This window comes from Propithecus coquereli, unplaced genomic scaffold (assembly GCF_000956105.1).
Source record: "Propithecus coquereli isolate 6110/MARCELLA unplaced genomic scaffold, Pcoq_1.0 Scaffold76, whole genome shotgun sequence".
In the NCBI taxonomy this organism is placed as follows: domain Eukaryota; kingdom Metazoa; phylum Chordata; class Mammalia; order Primates; family Indriidae; genus Propithecus; species Propithecus coquereli.
This window is the reverse complement of record NW_012153729.1, coordinates 4,870,470-4,883,126: the sequence shown is the minus strand read 5'-3', so window position 1 is coordinate 4,883,126 and position 12,657 is coordinate 4,870,470.

Here is a 12,657-nt window from a genome sequence, read left to right as displayed (position 1 = left end):
GTGGAGCATCCCGTTCAATTTCTACATATACAGTTGATTCTGGAACAAAATGGGAGTTAGGGGTGATGACCCCCTGTGCAGTTGAAAATCTGCATGTAACTTTTGACTCTCTCAATAGCCTGCTGTTGACCGGAAGACTTACCAATAACAAACATTCAATTAATATGTATTTTGTATGTTATATGTATTATGATATATACTATGTTCTTACAATAAACTAAGTTAGACAAAAGAAAATGGTATTAAGAAAATCATAAGGAAGAGAAAATATATTTACTGTTTATTAAGTGGAAGTAGATCATTATGAAGGTCTTCATCTTCATCATCTTCACATTGAATAGGATGGGGAGGAGGAGGGAGGGGAGGGGTTGGTCTTGCTGTCTCAGGGGTGGCAGAGGCAGAATTGGTGGAGATTGAAGGGGAGAAAGGAGAGGTAGGCACAGTTGGTGTAACTGTCATTGAAAAATATCCACGTATTGGTGGACCTACGCAGTTCAAACCCATGTTAAGGGTCAACTGTATGCTACACACACACACGCACACAATTGAGGCCCAGAGAGGAAAAATGATCTGCCCAAGGGACCAGCACCAGCTAATGGTGGAGCTAGAACTTGAACACAGGTCTTGGGAATCCCAGGCCTGTGCCTTTTCCATGACGTTGAGGTTGAGTTTATTTCCTGAATCTAATTCAGTCCAATTCCAGAGGCACGACTGGGCACCGACTCACACTACCAGTTCACGACTGGGGTGGGGAGGGGTGATTTAGAGAGAATATAATCCCTCCATCAAAAAAATGTCAACGTGGAACATGCTTATGGGCTCTCCTGTGGGAGGATGGCAGAGCCTACGAAATGACCTTGGACCCTCTCATCAGGGAGGGTCTGTAAACTTTGCCATGCTATTGTACCCAAGTATTGGACCAAGCACTAATCTAGGTGTTGCTGTGAAGGTATTTTGTTGATGTGGTTAAGATCTACAAATCAGTTGACCTTGTGTAAAGAAGATTACCCTTAATAATGTGGGTGAGCTTCATCTAATCAGTTGAAGGATTTAAGAGTGAAAATTGAGATTTCCCAGAGAAGAAAAAATTCTGCCTCAAGAGTGTAGCATCAACTCCCATCTGAGTTTCCACCTGCCAGCTTGCCCTACAGAGTTTGGACTCAAGATTGCAACATCAACTCCTGCCAGCCTACCCCAAGACTTCCCAGCCCCTATGATTGCTTGAACCAATTTCTTAAAATAAATCTCTCTCTTTCTCTCTCTACACACACACAGCACATACAGCAAATGGGAAAGCCCATTTGCATATGTTCTCACTTGAGGCTCACGGCACTGGGAGGTAGGGAGGACAGGTTGGTTCTGATTTCTGATTTTCTAGAGGACCCTGACTGATACAGAGACATAGTGCCTCACCCCTGTTTCCATTTTAAGAACTGAGACCGTAAGACCCAGAGTCTGCTGAGATTGCAGAAGAGAATCTCACGAAGCTGTTCTGGCCGGGCCCTGCCTGCAGCTCCCAGAGATCCCTTTGTGCTCCTGTTCCTACGCTCAGCCACATTTGGCCTCCGGGTTCCTACTGTCTGGTCGCTGGTCCTCCTCTGTGAGCAAGGGAGATCTTCTCTTCTGGTGTCAGTTAATGCCATCCCTATGACGAGTCAGTTTCGTAGTTTTGTAATCCTCGTCATTGCCTCCGTGAGCCTGCCACCTCTGACTCCTTCTTTCTCAAGTCGTTAGCCCCAGGACATCCGCAGCTGTCTCGATTGGGTCAACTGCTGGCATTCCCCGCTGGTGACAACTCCTCCTCGCAGGTGCTCGAGGAAGGTAAGCCCAGCAGAGGCTGGATGCCAGGCGAGAAGAAACGCAGGAAGCCACTCACGATGGATCCTCGTGTCCCCACTGAACCAATCGGAGCGGACACCGCTCCCTATCTCAGCAGCAAAACAAGGAGAAAAACAAGTAGTGCCTTGGAAGAGATTTGCCCCCTTTAAAACAATAAGTCATAAAAATAAAACCCCTTCTGTGTGTAGCTTTGGGGTGAGGAAGAGGTGGAAACCCTGCCAGAGCTGGCCTCCAAAGTTTCCTGTTTTTAGGCGAGCGGGGAGCAGAGTGCAAACATCCTTCTTCATTTACGGTCTTTGTTCTTGCTCAGCCAGTGTGCTGTTCGGCAGGGCGGCCTTGCGGGCGCATGCTCCCGTCCGCGTTATCTGCTTCAGATCAAAAGAGAAAATGCATGAGAATGTGCTCCGAAGGGCCGCTAAGGCACACATGCCACTTACAATCATAATCACGGGTGCGTGGGCTGGGGCCTCTTGGGGACTCTGGGATTGTGTTGGGATCTGTCCCCTCGGGTCTGACACTCATTGCATGTTCATGCCCAGGGCACCAAGGGCTCTGTGGGACCTCCTCCCCGGCAGGTCCCTTCGTGAACAGAGTTGCAGGAGGAGAGTTTCCATTTCTCCCCGAGAACGTGATGACTAGAAGATTCATTCCTTCAGCATCTTAGAGCATCCACTTTGCAGATGCTAGTGGCGAAGCCACGTCTGCCTTCTTCTGTCTGCGAGATCTAGAAAACCCATGACCACGTGCCCAAGACGGTCCTAGTTGGATGGCAAATTCTAGGGTCTCGCTATCTACAGTCCTTCTGGGAAACTGAAAAAAATCAAGGACCTTTTCTAGGAGCTGGGACAGGGCTTGGCACTGAGAAGGACCCTTGGGAAGACATGTTGATTGGCTACTCGATTATCTTGGGAATTTGAGGCCTATGTAAAGTACAAGGCAGGGGTCTGGGAACGATTGTGTTTGGCTTCCTGTACAACCCTTGAGCGGTTGGATGTGCGGAAAGAGCGGGCGACCAGAGATGGTGTCGCTGCGGTGTCGTTACACCGTGAAAAATTAGCCCCAGCTTGTAAACCGAGGCAGCGACATGCAGAGGATGCAAGTCAAGGTCCTCATGGAAGACACCGGGCTTCAGGAGAATGGTGGAGTTGCGTGAATGTGCGAGTGTGGAAGGAATCCACCTCCGAGCCTGGTATTTGTGGCCAGGTGTTACCACCTGCCCAGTGCGCTGGATAGCTGGGAACACGTGTCACGTGTTTAGAATTTGGCACCTGGGAAAGCCCATTTGCATATGTTCTCACTTGAGGCTCACGGCACTGGGAGGTAGGGAGGACAGGAATTATCATCCACATCTTTTTATTTTAGAGGATGAGGAAATTTTGCAAGGCTGCACAGCTAAGGGGCGGCAGAACCCAGAGTCCCGAGGAGCCCGACGTGGAGTCCAGAGCTCTCTCTACCTCGTTCTCACGGAGGCTGCTTTGTGAGCCGGCAAAAGCACTGTGCATTCTGATAGGGGCTTTGACACCCTCCGCCAGGTGAGTTTATTCAGGGGACCTAGGTTGGGGTTTTGTTGCAGCAGTTTGTGTGGACAGATCAGGGAAGCTCCGTGAGTTGGGAGATGAGGACACAGCTTCTGCTGCAGGACTGACATTCTAAGGGATCGTGCCAGCTAATTTCTGTTTCCAACCTGCAGGACGCCTGCCCAGCACACAACCGGCGCGGGACCCCAGCCCGGGCAGCAGGCAGCGGGAGCCGGCTGGGTGCTCACTACGTGATTGGGAGCATACGCAGGGAAGGCGATTGAACTGCGGGTGACCCCACGGAGCAAAGAGGCTAATTAAAGCTTCTCTTCCCCACACTTCAGTCACAAGCCCCTCCTGCCCTTCCTCTTGATGGTGCAGCTGATAAGGAGGTATTGAATTTATGAAAAGCGATGAAGATGTTTGGATAAGCTGCGGTCCCAAGGCAAGCCTGCCGGACGAGTTAGGGCCTGACAGACGCAGCGGGGTGGCTGAAAGCGTCCTTAAGGGCAGGCAAGGCAAGGAGGAGAAGGAAGGGGAGGACCCAGTGCTAAACGTGACAGCCCGCAGGCCTCGCCTTGGGACTTCACGCCTTGGCAATTCAGGTGGAAACGGGCTTGCCGAGAGCTGGCTCCGCCTGCTCTGTGCCACCTGGCAGCCCACGGCTCTCAGACCTGCTGCTCCAGTCCCGTGAGAGTGGAGTGAACAAGAGGACATGAGGCTGATGAGCAGGACAAGGGGAGGCTAGGAGAGAGTACCTTCCTGTCCAGAGGCAAAGAGGTTAGATGCCGATGGGAAGAACAGTGAAGATGACTATAGCCATGGTTTATCGAGTGCTCACCATGTGCCAGGCACTGTGCAAAGGGTGTTATATGCAGTATCTCACTAACCTTTTGACATGAGTGGTGTGGTTGTTCTCATGCCCATTGTATGGATTTGGAAAGTGCTCAGAGAGGTTAGGTAACTTGCCCAAAGCCACACAGCCAGTAAGGGATAGATCTAGGAATCGAAACCAAGCAGTGAATTAGAAAAAAAAAAAAAAAAATAGACTCTGGAGCCTTTTAGAACAAAAGTTAACCTACTCCAAGCCAGTCCACCACGTCGCATGGCAAGGTGGGGATCCTGGTGTGTCTACAGGGATTGGAGGGTGAGATCTAACTTTGATCCCAGGCTGCCTGGGGATGCATCCCTTGGCCAGGTGGCTCCTCACCTGCCCCTCTGCACTGGTCCCTCTGTCCTTCTGCAAGTGGTACAGGGAGCAGGTGCTAGCTGCGGACTGGGAACTCTCCCACTCCCAAACCCTCAATGCTGGCTGCAGAAGCACCGGCTTCCAAGGTCTTAGGAGTGAAATGCCCCAACATTTCCCCAACACCAAACACCCACACCCTGCTGACCCAGAAGAGCCCAGGGGTTCTGTGGCCACCTGGTCTCCTGGTCTGTTCCACGTGTGCTCTGCTCCAGGCTGCCTGTAGCTGTGCCCCTTTTAGGCACTGCCCACTTGCGCTGAGCCTGTGTGTGATTTGTGGATAAATGATAGAGGTAGGTAGCTACCTCTGGTGTCCCTGAGGCTGGGGGCGGACCACGAGGAAAGCAGGCCAGCTGGCATGAGTGTAGTGTCCTATGGGACAGATGTGTCACCTACCTCTAAATTAAAAGGGAGACCCCCAACGCCAGCACACTTGGGAAGAAGGTGAGGGCAGAGGCAGGTGGCTGACCTTGGCGGAGTTGCCCAAACTCGAGTCTCCTGGGTTCTGACAGTCTCCTTTCTTCCGGAGGCCAGCCTCAAGGAGGTGAGGCCAGTAAGCCACACCTGCCGATGCAGGTCCTCCCCAGACAGAGTCATCTCCTTCCCCCTCCCACTTTGCCCATAGTGAAGACTCAAACCATTCAAATTAGCCGGTTTCATAGCATGCTCGTTACAGATGATTCCGAAGTCACATGTACTAATTAATATATTATTTTCAACACCTGATTTTCCATCCATTTCCCCATTCTCGGGAATGCCTTTTAACCAGGAAGGCAGAACTATGATCCACAAAATTAAGGCAGGGGACCATCTGGTCTGGTCTGGTCTGATCTGGTCTGATCCAGTCAGGGCTGGGAGGTGGTGAGAAGGAATAAAGGCAGCAGGGAGGGAATGTCTGTGCATTTTGATATAAAATACCCACCATGCTGGTTAAATGCAAGGCACGATGTATAAATCAGCTTGGATCGTTTAAGTTAACAGTTCAGACTTGGTTTTAATATTGGTCGTGGTGCCCACGACTCATTTCATTAGTGTCAGTTTAACAGTTGGTTACATGGGCCAGGGGTAATATTAATGATTACTTGTTAGTTAAGTGGACGTGGAGCTTTTACATAAAATGCCAGCGGCATGGAGACCTTTCCAATGGCTGTCCCCTGTTCGGGCTGTGATGGGCAGGCTGGGGCTGTGGGCCTGTGCGAGCTGGAGCTCCCAGGAGGACAGCTGACAAAGGATGCCCTGAGCCACAGCAGGTCTGGCTGGGCCTCGCCTGGAGTTCGGCCCAGGAGGCCCTGGAAAGGTGAGCTGCCACCCCTTTGGGGCCGAGTCATTGTCTGAGCAAGAGCTTTCTCTGCAGAACCAGAGACCAACCTGGGAGGCAGCTCCCCAGAGCCCAGAAGAAATGGAGAGAGCGGCCCTGGGCCTCCCTCCTGGGGAAGAAGCTGCCTGCGAGGTCTGGGTTGGGTTTTTCTTGTGCCAAGAGGGGAATGCCCACCAGTGATTTATGCAGACATTTATAGAAAGCATACAGCTTTGCTCATTCATAAAATGGAAGAACAGAGCGTTTTCTGCCCTGGCTGGGCTCTGGGGCAGCTCTCAGGGTAGTGTGGCTGATTGTAATCGTTTCCGGACATGCCCTGATTTGCCCGCGGGGAGAAGGCCAAGGTTGCATGGGAACAGGCCACAGATGGAGCCCAGAGTGCAGGCCGCCTGCCCCGTGGGACACAGCCAAACTGGACTGTTCGCAAGGATCCCTCCCGGACGTGCTGCCCCTCTCCAGGCCTCTTCCAGAGCTTCCCGACTGCTAGGGAGGCTGCAGCTGGGATCAAGTGACATGAGGACCCCGGCCTGCCTCTTGGGAACTCAGGGGAGGGGGAAAGGGATGCTTCCTGGCCCTGTCTGGTCAGTAGGGCCGGGGTCTTCTGTGCAGCCTGACCTGACCGTGGCCAGCTGCCTGGCGGGGGCCAAGTTCGGCCTTCCCCTCCCTGAGCAGCCCGGGTCCCGGTTGAGCTGATGGTCGACTCACCATGCCAGCATCTTCTCCACATCTGGCTGGGCAGCCTTGCCTGTGGGGCCCGCGGGGGGTGGGCAGTAGAGAAGCAGTTTTGTCAGAAGCCACCGACAGAGAGCGATTTTACATCAGCCCTGCTCTGACCCCCCCGGTTTTGTTTTCAGGGGTTCGGGTTTGGCTTTGGGGGGTGACGTGTGTGGCAGTCTTGGATCTGGGCTGTGTTAAGTGAGAATTCGATCTGAGCAAAATGCACAGTGGCATCTTTTCTGTTTTCCTCCCTTCTGTTTGGAGCCAAAGGCTGAGGAAGTTGGAAGTTTGGAGCAGGTGGTCCCTCCCAATCCCGTTTCTTGAGGAGTGGTTCCAGCAACACTTCACTGTGGGAATCCCAGAAAGACCGCGGGAACCCTGAGCAGGGTGAGGAGCACAGAAAAGGCAGAGAAGGAAAAGGGAGAAGGAAAGAAAGGGCAGGGGAGGGGGGGCGCTGACCAATGTCTGCGTCAGTCTGCTCAGGCTGGCGGCTTAAACAACAGAAGTTATTTCTCACAGTTCTGGAGGCTGGAAACCCGAGATCAAGGTGTCGGCAGGTTCGTTTTTGGCTGAGACCTCCTGCCATGGTGTGCAGCCGGCCACCTCTCTGTGCGTGCACGCGTCCATGCCCAAATCTCTTCTTGTAAGGGCATCAGTTGTACTGGTGCTTAACCCAGAGCATAGTCAGAGGACGCCTGGATGCGTGGAAACCACAGCTGTATTTGGAGAAAGGGCCTTCGAAGAGGTAATTAAGGTAAAATGAGGTCATATGGGTGGGCTCTGATCTAATGCAACTGTGACCAGTTATGGCCAAGGAGTTATGAGCAGAAAGATGTGTTGCTTCAGGGCTCAGCCCTGCTTTCCATCTTCTATGGCGACCAGCAATCTTGCAGTAGTGGCTACTCCACTGGCCGGGTCAGGATGGCCACAGCGTGGAGCTGGGCCCCTGGCCGACTTGCAACCGACACGTAGCAAAAACAAGAAACAGGCCTTTGCTATTGTAAGCCACGGGGATGTGGGGATTGTTTATTACCTTAGCCAACCTATCCTGCCCTGTCCTTACATGCTGTGCCTTTACAGACACTGTTCCCTCTGCTTAGAATGTTCCCCCTCTTGGCAAATTTTTATTCGTCTTCCAGAGCCTTGTTCAGGTATCACCCCCTTGCTAATGTCCTCCACAGTTAGAAACATCCTTCCAGGCACTGCTTCTATTCGGTCATTTGACATATTGAGTGTTTATACCGGGCACTATGCAAGGTGCTGGATTATATAGCCTCGGTGTAGCCAAAATCCCGGCCTTCCTGCGGCTTCCGTAGGGAAGCCTGTGTGTGTTTACAGCCTCCGTCTCACTCTCTTGATGTAAGTACCGGGAGGGCAGAACTGAGGCCTGGCCATGCCTGTACTTTAGCACGGAGCAAGGAGTAGGAGGCCAGTGACAATTTGCATTTTAGTAGCCCTTCTCCATAATACTCATGTGCACACTTCACACAGATTTCCATGATCCTGGTTTTGTCTCCCTTCCTGGACTGCGGCCCTTTGGGAGTGAGGCTGGGCCTTCCTGTTCTGTGTGTGTCAGGCCTGCGGGTGCGGGAGGCCGGGACACAGGCTGGATGTGCAGCAGATGTCCGCAGAGTGACATCTGAGTGATTCTTGCTCTCAGCTCATAGAAACGGGGATGGGGTCGTCATGAACTCATTCCAATGACATAATTACTTATGCAGAAAGTGGGAAAGGTGACAGTGGGATTGAAGGCTTTCCATCTCAGGTGCTGCTACTGGGTCACGAGCTTATCCTTGGCAGTGAACAGTGACCTGGAGACAGAGTCCTAGGTCTGGGCCCGAGCTACTGGTGACTCCGCTGGCCACTGGGCTCATTCCTTGCCTTTTCTGGGCCTTGATATCTACATCTGCGAAATGGGTTGTGAACCTGGGGATCTTTGCGTCTGTTTCCTCAAAAGCCGCATCCGTGGGGCCGTGTGGGACAACCCCGGGAAGACCAGGCGGGGGAACCTTCTCCTTATGTATTGCTTAAGTGCAGGGAGGGAACAGTTCTGGCCTGGTCTGAGCCATTGGACGCACTGTCCCGTGGCCTGGACTCCTGGGAACATTGCTGGCATTTGGGGGGAAGCTCGAGTGTGCTATTTGCCAAACAGTGCCACTTCCCAGACCCAAGAGAAAAAGCTGGCAGAGGAGAGCCGTGCTCGCTCCCCCTCCTCTCTGCATCGTGGTGACACTTCAGTGGGCTCTCTAACGAGCCTGCCCCCCTCCCCACAGCCATGGCTTGTTTGTTTCTCCCGGGAGCCTGGCACTGAGCCCTCGATGCGGTCATTGTCTTGGGGACAGATTCCCCTTCCCCCAGTGCCTTAAGTGGCTCACACCACTAGGTTGGGCGGCTTTGCCCCAAACCACACTGCCACCCTGGAGCACCTTGCACCTCGAGAGCGTTTCCCCCATCCCTGGGGCTGCACGAATACACTTAGCGGATTGTGCGTGAGCGGGATCATCTGCGACTTTCCTGTTCTGACGTTCTTGGGCTGCATGAGGGGCCCGACCAGCAGACACTTCATTCACAACTTGTTGTTGGTTGGTATTTCTCTTCCAAGAGAGGCGGGGGTGTGGTTGCAAAATAAATCTTAGGTTTTTTTTCTTCTCCCCAAAGAAATCATTGTGTTGTAATGCAGGGAGAGCCCGAGCTGTTGACATTTTTATGGGGCTGCCTCTGGCGAAGGCTGTGGTGTCTGCTTGGGCCACGCAGAGGGTCCGTAGATCTCTTTCTCTCCCCACGGCTGCCCCCCACCCCCTTTCTCTCACGGCAATACAACTGCAGTTCAATACTTGTCTAGAATTCTCAGTGGGGCTACCTAGGCTGGGAGGGGGCGGGGGCGGGGGAGATGACATCACATCCTCACGCATGGATTGGCTGCTTTCGGGCTTCAGGAATGATATCATCTCTGCTTCTGCCTGCCCCCCTACCCCCACTTCCAGGCCTTTCCTGGCCGGGCAAGGCCCCCCTCCCCAGCACCCCACCCCGGGATGCCTGGTTGCCTTGGAGACCACAAGTTTTCCACCTCGTTGTCTGAAGGAATGGTAATTCATTATATGTGTGACGTCGGGGTGAAGGGTGCAGGGGCGGGGGGCAGACCCAGGCTGGACGGTTGGGAGGGAAGGTTGCGGACAGCAAAATAATGAACAAAAATATGTTTCACGCATGAGAAGCTGTCAGAGAGGGGAGTGAGGGAGAGGTCAAGGCAAGTGGTGTTTATGGCATGGAAAACTGGAGGTTCGGAAACAACAAGCAGTGGCCAAGATATTGTTGAAAATAACCACCCCCTCCCCGAGACAGCTCATTAGGGAGATTTTGGAGGGAGGCTCGCAGGAGGTGGGGGCTGCTGTGTTATCTTTGGAGCAAAGGCCATCCTCCCTCATCCCCCTCCCGAGGTGGATCAACTCTGACAACTCTCTCCCCGCAAGCATTTCTCAGGGAGCAAGCAGTTTCTTGAAAAAAAAATGAACCAGATAAGGACCCACCCACCTCCAGAAACAAAGACCATGGGTGTCTCCAAGAATGAAGTACCACCTCTGTTTGTGTTCCAAGAGACCAAGGCTGGGGGCAAGAATTGCCCATTGAGGTTGTCTGCTGTGTATGCCTGCATCTGAGTGTGTTTCCACGATCTGTCGATTAACTGCATACACCGATCATACTCATTAGGGAATATTCAGTCCTGATCTCCCTGGGACAGGTTAAAGACAGCGGCGTAGAAATTCCCCTGGGTCCTCTCCTGCCTCCTCTTGTGTCTTCCTCCCTTTTGTCTCTCCCCAGAGGGACTGAATCCCTCCGCAGGTGTTGTTAATATGTCTATTTGTTGTACTCCTTGATGTTTGTTCAGTGTTTCTTTTCTTGTCTGGGGAATTCTCTAGATCCAGGAATTCAAGATTGGAGGTTTAGAATGTTGACAGGGCATCGTGGTGCTCTGGGTCCCTGATGGGTCAGCTCCAAACCTCCACTTCCTGCCTTTTCCTGGCCTCTCTGGGCTGCCTCTGAAGCTGTTACAGGTACTTCTGAATCTATGGCTCTCTGCTTGAAAGGAAAATAAGGACACGATGAAAAGAGATGTTAAAGATGTACCAGCACCTACCTGAGTGTTGAACAATGTTCGGTAATAAGGGGTGAGTCCATAGATTCATTTTAGGAGCAGATTGTTCTCACTGTGTTTGTGTGCAGAGATTGGCAAATGTTTCTCCGTCTGTCTGGAACATACCAACAACTTAATAAAAGCTGGCCATTGTTATTGTCTTGTTTATTCTAATGGATTTTTGTAGGCTAAAAATGCATTTTAAAGTATCTACTAGAAGTGGATGAAAACACACACACACACACACACACACACACATACGTGGATATGTGGGTCCACATGTGTGTGTGTATATATGTACAGATACAAACACATAACATGTGTGAGTCTGTGTGTACATGTGTGATTGCATTTCCTTATTTCTGTTTTTGAAGCTTTCAAATGTTTTGTAGTGAGTAGGTATTACAAATATAATCAGGAAAGAAGAAAGCTATTAAAAAAAGTCTGTCACTGGGCAGGATGTTCCAAAGGGCAGATGAATGGTAACTTCCAAGATGAAGTAACCGGATGTCTGTCAACCCAGAGAAAACAAGGTATGTGTTTGTCCCCAGTGGGATGGTGATGTGAACGTCACTGGAGCCCTGTGGCTTCTCTTCATTCTGCCTTGGCCTAATTTCTGGGCTTCAGAGGGAAGGCCAAATCTCTGAGTACTGGGAATGGAGGTGATCTTGGGCCAGTCTTCTAATCCAGCCTCCTCCCAGCCAAACTGAAAAGTGGATATTAATCCAAATTTCCACAAGCTGCCACCTCAGAATCCACATGCCCCAAAACCAAAGGCATAATTTTCCAAAACCATGTCCTACCACCCCCTACAGTTTCTGTGTCTGCCCCCAGAACCACTATTTTTATTCAAGCTAGAAAATTTGTAGTTGTTTGCGACTGATCTCTGTATGTTAGTCTCCAAGAGAGTCATCAAGGACATTTCATTTTTCCTTCCAAGTGTGTCACCGTATTCGTCCTTCCTACCTTCTTACTGTCCTAATCCAAGTTGAGTCCTTCGAATTCTAGCGGAAGTGACTTCTCCTCCATGGAGACTTCCTTGATCACTCCTGACTTGACTGATTTGTCCTGAATTCCAATAACCCACCCTGGATCGTACAGCATGGCGTTGTTTGGGGGGTTAGACTTGGCTTCCCCCCTAGAACACACGACCCTAGAGATCAGGCCTCAGTAAGGACACAGAGTAGAAGCTCAATGCAACCTATTGGTTAAACAAGAGGAAACCACTTCCTCTCTTGACAAACCATGCTGGTATCTCACCCTCTTCTCTTTATAAACATTCACTCAACCACCTGACCTGAATGAATGCCTACTGTTTAATTTATCTACCTTTTCTTTCTCTTTCTTATGGAGTCAAATTTCTCATCTGTTCTTGTCTGTAAAGATACTGATTAAACTCTATCTTTAGAGTTTAATTATTCTGCTAGTAAGTACCTCCAAATTCTCTAATTGATTTGAAAGGCAGGATGGTCAAATATTTCAGGGTATAGACTCTGGAGTCAGACTACTTGGATCTGGGCATCCAATATGGTAGCCACTAGGCACGTGCATCCACATAAATTTAAATACATTATAGTTAAATAAATGAAAAATCCAGTTCCTCAGTCACACCAGCCACTTTTCAAGGGCTCAGTAGCCACCTGTGGCCAGTAGCTACCCTATTGGCAAGCACAGATATAGGACATGGGCATCACAGCAGAAAGTCTGCATGGACAGCGCAGGCTAGATCCACAGCCCAGCTCTGCCACTCACTGTGTGTGTGACCTTATGCAGAGTACTGTATTTGGCTTTCCAGGCCAATTTCCTCATCGTCCCTACCTCCTTGAGTTGTTTGAGCCTTAAGTGAGGTAATACACATAAATCACTTGCAAGAGTGTCTAATAGAACA